At 43.1% G+C, this 10,910-nt stretch overlaps 1 non-coding gene and 1 pseudogene across 1 annotated transcript; both read right to left on the reverse strand.

The window, feature by feature from the left end:
- Positions 1–215: 215 nt before the first annotated feature.
- LOC122678559 lies at positions 216–279 on the reverse strand (annotated as a pseudogene).
- A 154-nt stretch (positions 280–433) lies between these two features.
- Positions 434–513, reverse strand: LOC122678561. The gene has a single exon (XR_006336216.1). It is a non-coding gene; the product is annotated as a small nucleolar RNA U2-19 (small nucleolar RNA).
- Between the last annotated feature and the right edge of the window lie 10,397 nt (positions 514–10,910).

Here is a 10,910-nt window from a genome sequence, read left to right on the forward strand (position 1 = left end):
GCACTGCAGTGAGAAAGGCATGAAGCAGTTGACAGAGTTCTGATTAAGGATCCTTGGTCTGTGCTTATGGAAGTAAGTGCAAATGGAAATAGCTGAGTCTTGATGAACAAAGTTTCTGTCCCCATCCCCTTTCAAAAGACTGCCCCCTCAAAGTCCCTCTTCTTTCTGAGAAACTGTAAACCAAAATAATTGCTTTAATCTTTTTCTTTTAATTCTGAGCTCAGATCAAGTGTAGAAACCTTCATAAAGGTCCATAGTAAAATCTTTTCATCATTGCTCAGAACTGATTAGCCTTTCATACACACACACACACACACACACACACACACGCTCACTCCATCAATAAGTCCTCAGTTACTCATTGTCACCTCTACACACAGGCAGGCACACACACACACACACACTCCTTATTGTTTTAAATTATTATTTTGCTTCTTAGAACTATCGAGATCATGCATTAGGGACACCAAGAAATCTTTTGATGCTCAGATATGGCTGTTTTCATCATCGACAATTGCTTTAATCTTTATGCAAAGAATCATCTTCTCATCCTAGGGCATATTAGCAATCCCATCACTGTGTCCGTTTCTGCCCCCTGGGAAACCCCCCCTCTTGGATCTACCAGGCACAAAAGGAACCAAGCTGCCCAAGCCCCTGGGTTGCCATTATCTGTCTGAGGGGGAGGTCTACTTAACTGCTCTTCCCCCCTGCTGACCATCCTAAATCACACTGCTTTTCCAACCTGTGGGGCTGGAAACTTCAAAGGCCTGGGTCACAGCCCTACTTAGCATCTGTGAATGTCCAGCAACCCGGAAACTTGAAAGAGAATGTCATCAGCTCCCTTGAGAAATCACCATTAATTTTGTAGCTGATGGTCCTGCCTGCAAAGCCTGGGGCGGGGTGTGTGTGTGTGTGTGTTTGCTGTTCCTCTCCACTTCTGCCTACGTTCTAGCAAACACTGGAAACAGCGCTAATGAGTGACAATCTGTAAAGGCTGCAGTGAATGTCAAATTTTGTCCTTGGAGTCAACCTATATATAGTTAAGGAAGGAATCTCATCCCAAATGGTGGGGATGGGGAGCAACTCAGGAAAGACAGCCATGGAAAAGAATCAGTGTGAAATCTCTCAGAATCCCAGGTGAAAATGTATTTCTTTTATTGTCTAGGCAACACAGCAAAAAGCTTCAGCAGGTTTAAATATACAGTTTTGGGTGAAAAATTTAATGGACAAAACCTCAGGTTTTCTGCGGATTGGAACACTTTGTTTTAAGCTCTGTTTCAACGAAGAAGGGGTTTTTCCTTTCACAAGAAGGATACCCCACAAGAAGGATGCCCCATCAGATACCCCACCCACTAAGGAGGCCGAGATGAGAGCTCCATGCCTGCAGAGTAGAAACCTCTGAGCTTCACACACTGCATGGGAGAGACCGGCTTCTCTAGCATGTTTGGTGAGGCTCTGCTCTTTGAAGTCTCTGTTGCTGAAAAGCTGACGTCTGGGCAAAGGCAGGTCAGGATGGAGCACAGTGAGAAAGCCCAGCCATCAGTGATAAGGCCTAGATCTTGAGAAGGTCCAGACCAATGCTGCCTGCCCAGCCCATACTGGGTGCAGGTGAGGAACACTGGTGTTTGTCTTTCAAGTCTCTTGATGCAAATTCTTGTCTTGGTGTGAAGATGATCCATCAAGGGAGAGAAGGGGCTTTGACTGCTTTAGGGCAGTCTCAAGGACCTTGTCTCAAGAAGTGTGGCCGGAGGGTGAATGCAGAAAGGAGAAAGCAGACACGGGTCCTTCCAGCTCACCTCCCCATCCTGGAGGAGTCAGGGCCCCTGTTGGAGAGGGGAGTGAAACTCACAGAGTATTCACAGAGTTCCCAGAGATGAACCCAGAGAGCGTTTACACCAGAGTTTAGGATATCCACTCAGGACTTTCTTAACTTCTCATGTTAACCCTCACTTACAAGTGCAGTTTTCCTTTCAGCTTTATTGAGATAATAATTGATGATACAATACTGTATAAAGTATACAGCATAATGATTTTTTAAAATTTTTTACTGAAGTGTAGTTGATTTACAAAGTTGTGTTATTTTTTGCTGTTCAGCAAAGTGAATCAGTTATACACACACACACACACACACACACACATATATCCTCTCTTTTTAAGATTCTTTTGGTTATTACACAATACTGAATAGTGTTCCCTGTTCTATGCAGTAGGCTCTTATTAACTAACTATTTCATATATAGCAGTGTTGCTGACAAAGGTCCATATGGTCAAAGCTGTAGCTTTCCGGTAGTCATATACAGATATGGGAGTTGGACCATAAAGAAGGCTGATCACTGAAGAATTAATGCTTTCAAACTGTGGTGCTGGAAAAGACTCTTGAGAGTTCCTTGGACTGCAAGGAGATAAAACCAGTCAGTCCCAAAGGAAATCGGTCCTGAATATTCATTGGAAGAACTGATGCTGAAGCTGAAGCTCCAATACTTTGGCTACCTGATGCAAAGAACTGACTCATTTGAAAAGACCCTGATGCTGGGAAAGATCGAAGGCAAAAAGAGAAGGGGGCAACAGAGGATGAGATGGTTGGATGGCATCACTGACTCAATGGACATGAGTTTGAGCAAATTCTGGGAGATAGTGAAGGACAGGGAAGCCTGGCGTGCTGCAGTCCTTGGGGTGTCATAGAGTGGGACACTACTGAGCGACTGAACAACAATACGGTAGTATATGTATATGTCAATCCTGATCTCCCAACTTATTCTTCCCCCATTTTCCCCTACTGGTAACTGTAACTGTGTTTTCTACATTTGAGACTCTGTTTGTAAATAAGTTCATTTGTACCATTTTTTAACTTACATACATTATGAAATAATTGCCATAATAATTTCAGTGGAAATCCATCATCTTATATAACATTAAATAAGTAGATTAGAAGGTGTTTTTCCTTTGTGATGGGAAATCTCAAGATCTGCTCTCTTAACTTTCCTATGAAACATACAACAGTGTTATTATCTTTATCAAGTTGTACATTACTTTTGTAGTACTTGTTTATTTTATAACAGGAAGTTTGTACCCTGAGACGGCTTTCATCCATTTCCCCCTCCCTGCAACCCTTGCCTCTGGCAATCACAAATCTCATCTCTTTTTCTATCAGTTTGTTAGTTTGTTCTGAAAGTATAATTGATTTACAACACTCTGTATGCAACATAGGGGTTTGATATTTCTATACATTTCAAAATGATCACCATGATAAGTCTAGTTTCACGTGTCACCAAATAAAAATATTGCATAATTGTTGACTACATTCCCCACACTGTACATTTTATACCTGTGACTCATGTATTTTGTTACTAAGAATTTGTACCTCTTAATCTCTTTCATCTATTTCTTTCCTCTCCCAAACCCCCTTCAATCTGGCAACCTCCTCTCTGTTCTCTGAATCTATGATTCTTCCTGTTTGTTCATTTGCTTTATTTTTTTAGATTTCACATATATCACACAGTATTTGTCTTTTTCTGACTTATTTCACTAAACATAATACCCTCTAGGTCCATCCATGTTGTTGCAAATGGCAAGATTCCATTCTTTTTTATAGCTGAGTAATATTCCATCGTTTGTGTGTATACCACATCTTCTTTAACTATTCATCTATTCGTGGGCACTTTGGTTACTTCCATATCCTAGTCATTGTAAATAATGCTGCAATGAACACAGGAACGCATATATCTTCTCTAATTCATGCTTTTGTTTTCTTCAGATAAATACCCAGGATTGAAATTGCTATATCATACAGGAGTTTTATCATTAATTTCTGGGGGAATCTCCTTACTGTTTTCCATAGTGGCTGCACCAATTTACATTCCCACCAACAGTGCACCAGGTTCCCTTTTTTCTACACCTGCTGCTGCTGCTGCTAAGTCACTTCAGTCGTGTCCGACTCTGTGCGACCCCATAGACGGCAGCCCACCAGGCTCCCCCGTCCCTGGGATTCTCCAGGCAAGAACACTGGGGTGGGTTGCCATTTCCTGCTCCAATGCATGAAAGTGAAAAGTGAAAAGTGAAAGGGAATTTGTTCAGTCGTGTCTGACTCTTAGCGACCCCATGGACTGCAGCCTACCAGGCTCCTCTGTCCATGGGATTTTCCAGGCAAGAGTACTGGAGTGGGGTGCCATTGCCTTTTCTACACCTATTTGCTGTCTTTTTAAAGCCATTCTGACAGGTGTGAAGTGACATCTCACTGTAGTTTTGATTTGCATTTCCCTCATAATTATTGATGCTGAGCATATTTTCAGGTACCTGTTGGCCTACAAGTCTTCTTTGGAAAAAAGTCTATTCAGGCCCTGAATATTCATTTTTTAGTCGAGAGTTTTAAGTATACGATTTTATTTTCTAAGAAGTTTTTATTTTTTTCATTAAGTCCTTTTATAAACAACCCTGTAAAAATATCCCACTTAAACAGTTCCAGTCATGAATTTTTATTATTGTTATTCTAGCACAGGACTACAATGTTTTATTTAGTATTATAAAATGCAAGAACGTACAAATCAGAAAAAGAATGTTTCTGAATTTCATCCTTCTGATATATCCACCATTAATCACTGGTAGATAGACCTCATTCCAAAAAGTTTTTCTACACCTATGGAACCTTTTCTGTTTGTGAAAACAATCTAGGCAAAGTACATTAGAGCTGACTTTAGGTAAGTAAAACAATACACACATATTAATACACATACAGTCAAACTAGTCAGTCTTAAGGGAAATCAGTCCTGAAAATTCATTGGAAGGACTGATGTTGAAGCTGAAGCTCCAGTATTTTTGAGCATCTGATTCGAACCGCTGACTCATTGGAAAAGTCCCTGGTGCTGGGAAAGATTGAAGGCAGAAGGAGAAAAGGGCATCAGAGGATGAGACGGCTGGATGGCAACACCAATGCAGTGTACATGAACTTGGGCAAACTCTGGGAGATGGTGAGGGACAGGGTCAGACACGACTAGGCGACTGAACAGCAACAACACACGCACACGCAGTACTGCAGACGAACCTCACTAGATACTCTAGAATGCAATCTGTCTTCTGTTAACAACTTCACAGCATTGCGTTGATAACGGATTCAACTCATTCCCAGCTGATGCACCTTTAGGTTGTTTCTGATTTTTAAAAACAGAGTAATGCAAGAAGCACCAGTAAATTTGTTATAGAAATAAAGATGGCTGTGAAAAAGTGTTGTTGTTCAGTTGCTCAGTTGCATCCTACTCTTTGTGATCCCATGGACTGCAGCACACCAGGCTTCCCTGCCCTTCACTATCTCCCTGAGTTTTCTCAGACTCATGTCCATTGAGTCAGTGATGCCGTCCAACCTTATCCTCTGTCACCCCCTTCTCCTCCTGCTCTCAATCTTTCAGAGCATCAGGGTCTTTTCCAATGGGTAGTCTCTTCCCATTAGGTGGCCAAGGAGAAGGAGAAAAGGGCATCAGAGGATGAGACGGCTGGAGATTCGGCTTCAGTACTTTTAATGAATATTCTGGACTGATTTCCTTTAGGAAATCATAATCCATTCATGCATAATCCATTCCTTTAGGATGGACTGGTTGGATCTCCTTGCAGTCCAAGGGCCTCTCAAGTGTCTTCTCCAACACACAGTTCAAAAGCATCAATCCTCTGGGACTCAACCTTCCTTATGGTTAACTCTCACATCCATACATGACTACTGGAAAAACCATAGCTTTGACTATGCACACCTTTGTTGGCAAACTGATGTCTCTGATTCTTAATTCACTATCTAGGCTTGTCATAGCTTTTCTTTTAAAGAGCAAGTGTCTTTTGATTTCATGGCTGCAGTCACCATCTGCAGTGATTTCGGAGCCCAAGAAAATAAAGTCTGTCACTGTTTCCATTTTTTCGTCATCTTGCCATGAAGTGATGGGACGGGTTGCCATGATCTTGGTTTTTTGAATGTTGAGTTTTTAATTTCTTAATTTGTTTTAAAATTTGGCATGAAAAGTTAAGAAGGTAAAATATATATAATAGAAGTTTAAAAAATGAAGGGCAGAATTAGAGAATGTACAAAATATAGCCACCCAATTTTCTAGAAATAACAATGAAAGACACTGGGGGAGAGGCAGTATTCAAAATAAGGCTGAGAAGTTAATGTAAGTCAAGAATACTCAGACCAAGTTATGATAATGATTCTCAAACAGAATAACAGAAAATATGTCAAACATAGACATGTTTGTGGTTGGTATCTTTTAAAAGGGACTCTGGAGGGCTCTCACCCCTTTTGCTATGTGACACATGCAAAAAGATAGATTTCAATGAAGTGGGAACAGGAACCTCACCAGACACCAAATCTGCAGGTACCCTGACCTTAAAATATCCAGTCTCCAGGGCTGTGAGAAATCAACTTCTGATTGCTTATAAACTGTCCAGTTGATGGTACTTTTTTTAATAGTGGCTTGCGTGACTAAGGACAAACATTTCTTAGAACAATTTAGAATATCAATGACATTTCCATTTTTTTTTGCAATTAAAAATAATGATGCAGTGAGATTTCTCCAACCAGTACCTTTGCATATTTATGCCATTATTTCTGTAGGATAAATTCTGAGGAGCAGGATTGCTAGGTCAAAAATATGGGTATCTTTCAATTCTGATTTTTAAAAGTTTTTTGTTTCCTTGTCACCTTCCAACGTGCCATTTACCCAATGTACACACCCAACTCCTTGATAGTTTTTACTTCTCACCCTTCATGTGTGCATGCTAAGTCTCATCAGTCGTGTCCGACTCTTTGTGACCCCATGCACTGTAGCCCACCAGGCTCCTCTGTCCATGGGATTCTCCAGGCAAGAATACTGGAGTGGGCTGATGTTTCCTCCTCCAGGGGATCTTCCCGACCCAGGGATCAAACCAGCATCTCTTATGTCTCCTGCATTGGCAGGTGGGTTCTTTACCACTAGCGCCACCTGGAAAGTCCTCTCACCCCTGTGCCCACCCTAAAGATTAGCATTCTTTTTAGTCCTTATCAATTATGTGGGGAAAATCACTGATCACAGTGATTGTTTCCTGAGGGGCAGTTATGTTTCTGAATTTTCATTTTCTCCACAATTTCCTTGAATATCCAGATTTTCTACCTTGATTGTCAATAATCTTATAATTTATTATTATACTAAAGGTGAAGTGCTAAATTAGCTTTCATGGTTGAGAGAAATTACCTATGATTAGAGACTAGAAAAGGTTCAGGAAAATTGCAGTTGTAGGAAAATGCCTGGCTCTTAATGAATGGGTAGAATTTCTGCCTGAGCAGGAAAGCTGGAGAGAACTGTTGAGACTCAGGAAAGGAGGTGGAGGTGTTGGTAGACAATAGGGAGCAAGGATTTTCACCCGAGGAAGACTTTGGTGGGGTGGGGTTTAGGAAGAAGACTCTAGCCATGGTCTTTAGGAGAAGCAGAACCTAGAGAAGGACCAGCCCACAAACAGTTTCCCAAGTCCAGGTAGGAGGTAATGAAGGTATAAATTCAAGTACTGGGAGGCGCTGGAGAGGGAGACCGTGGCAGCTCACGCTGGACTGAAATGTCAGTCCTTCCCGGGTCAGCCTCTCTCCCAAAGCAGCAAGGGAAGCAAGCTTTCATTGCCATTCGCAGGAGCAGCTGCAGGTGAAATGGAGCAGGGCCCTCTGATCCTTCCCCCAGCGTGTCCTCCACCTGCTTTTTGTCTGTAGAAAAACTTCAGTCAAAGAATAACTTTAATCAGAGAAATGAGAAAATACAGAAGCAAAGGAAAATTGTCAAATGGCACAAGATGATCATAGTTTAGTCATTAAGCAAAGTCAAGGACATTTGCTTCTTCCTCGACTTGCCTGGTGGCTCAGACTGTAAAGCATCTGCCTACAATGCGGAAGACCCGGGTTCGATCCCTGGGTCGGGAAGATCCTCTGGAGAAGGAAATGGCAACCCACTCTAGTATTCTTGCCTGGAGAATCCCATGGACAGAGGAGCCTGGTAAGCCACAGGCCATGGGGTCTCAAAGAGTCGGACAAGACAGAGCAACCTCACTTCTTCCCTTCAAGGGTTATAGATAATATTCTGAGTCATTTCCTTTGAGCTGTTCTGATACTAAAACCTTCACCAGGTGGAAGACATTAACGACATGATGGCCAGACTGTAGCCATGACATGCTGTTGTTTGCTGTTGTTTTAGTCGCTAAGCCATGTCCAACTCTTTTGCAACCCCATGGACTATAGCTTGCCAGCTTCTTTGGTCCATGGGATTTACCAGGCAAGAATATTGGAGTGGATTGTCATTTCCTTCTCCAGGGGATCTTCCCAACCAGGGATTGAACCTGTGTCTCCTGCATTGGCAGGCAGATTCTTTACCACTGAGCCACCAGGGAACCCCGCAGCCTGTGGCCACAGTTCCAAGAATTGATCTCAAATAATGGGAACAAAGAATGGAACTGAAGAATAAGTGTACTTAAAACAATCAAGATGACCCTGATCAGACCACTGCAAGACCAATTTCGAGGTGATTGTCAGAGCTGACTTTGCTGCTCTGTATGCAGCTCCCTCCCTCCACTCTATACACCCCTAAAATTCCCCTTGAAAAACTCTTGCTCCTGACTGTCAGGGGGACTTGACCTTTGGATACCAGTCCACCCCCCATCCTGGTTGCTGATCTCCAAAATAAAGCTAACTTTCCTTTCCACCAGCCTTGCCTCTCCATTATTGGCTTTAGAACAGTGAGCAGTCAGATCCCACTTTCAGTTACATAGGGACATAAGCAGGTTTTTCTAGCTCAGCTATTTGAGAAAAATAAATCTGAGTTTAGAGGCCTGGAAGCATTGCAATTTCTCATTCACAAGAGGTCATGCTCAGGCTAGCAAAAAGAGGGTAATTTCAACCACAATGAATATCTTCTCCCTTGAGAACATTGCATTTCTCCAAAACATCAAAAAAATGCATGTGTTTGACCAGCTTCATTTTTAGATCAATATTTTTCAAGGCAGAAAAGAAATTTCAATTCATGGGAAAACAATATAGAAGTCATGGAAACTCTCCACTGACCCCTCTTTCAATCACCAGAACAGAGTGTCCAGGAGAAGTCACGGTTCTTATTTCTCCTTCATTTTTTGTTTTAAATGCAGTCCCACCATTCTCCTGTTTATCTTCCAGAGAGCCATAGAAAATAGCCCCATGAAATGCACTGTCAGGGATTAAGTAACTGGCTTATGGGGACTGAATCTTAAAGGTAAGTCTTTGGCAAAAATAATAGTAATAATAATAATTCCCCAATCAGTCCCTTATAACCACAAAGTGTGCTTCCCAGGTGGCACTAGTCATAAAGAGCCCGCCTACTAATGCAGGAGACATAAGAGACGTTGATTTAATCTCTGGGTTGGGAAGATCCCCTGGAGGAGGGCATGGCAACCCACTCCAGTATTCTTGCCTGAAGGAACCCTTGGACAGAGGAGCCTGGTGGGCAGCAGTCCGTAGGATCGCAAAGAGTCAGACACCACTGAAGCAACTGAGCTCACACGCACACAACCACAAAGCTTTGTTTCTTGCATAAGATACACTTTGGCAGAAGGTTGGCTCTGGCTCTGTCCGCCCTTGTCCAGAAACACATCGAGGGGCAGCTGATCTGGGGGCCAAGGTCTTCTTCTCATGGTGAAGGGAAACAGCCAGAAAGCTTAAACAAAACAAAAGAAAAGCAAGCCACAGCACCAACTCTGACAATGGATCTTAAAATGCCACCTGGTCAGCAGGGGACAGACAGGCTAGGTCACTTTGGCTAGCATTTCATTGGCCAAAGCAAGTCCCACCCCCAAACTCACCCAGTAGGATAGGAAGTAGACTCCACCCAGCAAAGGCATCGCAGTCACAGGCCAGCTGGGCCACCATGTGAGCTCCTAAGGGAGGGGACACAGGGCGGGCTGTGCCACGGTCAGTGGTTGAGGGGCTGGCATTAGACACCACCTTGTGGGCCCTAATGCTTTGACTCTCCCTGCTACTCCGCATTTCCTCTCAATATGCTTCTTGGGCTCATTGATTGGAGCTGTGCTCCCAGACCCGTGCCTTAGATTCTTAGCCTTTGGTGAGGATTCCGCTCCATGTTGTAAAGGGACAATTTGTATGTGTACATGCTCACTCACTCTGTTGTGTCTGACTCTGTGACCCCATGGACCATAGCCCACCAGGTTCTTCTGTCCATGGAATTTTCCAGGCAAGAATACTGGAGTGGGTAGCCATTCCCTACTCCAGGGGATCTTCCCAACCCAGGGATCGAACCCAGGTCTCTTGCATCTCTTGCATTGGCAGGTGGATTCTTTACCACTGCACCATCTGGGAAGCCCAAAGGACCACTTAGGACCACCAAATTTCCACCCAAACCTTGACCTCTGGACTGTGCCCCAGTGGAGTAAAAGATGACTCAAGTCCAGTTCAAGCCCAACTTGCTTTCGTTGTACATGAGTTTGAGTTGTTGATTTTCATCCTTCCTGAGGACCTACACCAGTCTAGTCTCTCCTACCATGGTCCTCACTCTTCCCAGCTTTTTCTAATTCTCCATCGCCCCACTGTGAGGTTCCAACAAACTATGCTGCCAAACAGCAAAGACAGGAAAGAAAAAATGGCAAGTCTCTGCCACTAAGGGTGTCTGCCTCCCCAGAGTCTTACATAAAGGGATGTGTGCTGGAGGAGAAATCACCCTCCTCATCCCTGGAGGACTGGCAGAGGTGAGAGACCACTTCCAATCCTGCTCCATCTTGCATGGTGCTTTTTCCAGGTCAAATTAGCAAGAGTCAGTTTTATGAGATGCAACAGGGAGGTCTGTGCAAACAAATTTTCTAAGTGATGATAACCAGCCTAGTTTGCAGAAGAACAAACAGTGCTTTGCAATTGATAAAATCAGTCAAGCTTGCAG

The sequence above is a fragment of the Cervus elaphus genome, chromosome 20 (genome assembly GCF_910594005.1).
Source record: "Cervus elaphus chromosome 20, mCerEla1.1, whole genome shotgun sequence".
Lineage (NCBI taxonomy): Eukaryota > Metazoa > Chordata > Mammalia > Artiodactyla > Cervidae > Cervus > Cervus elaphus.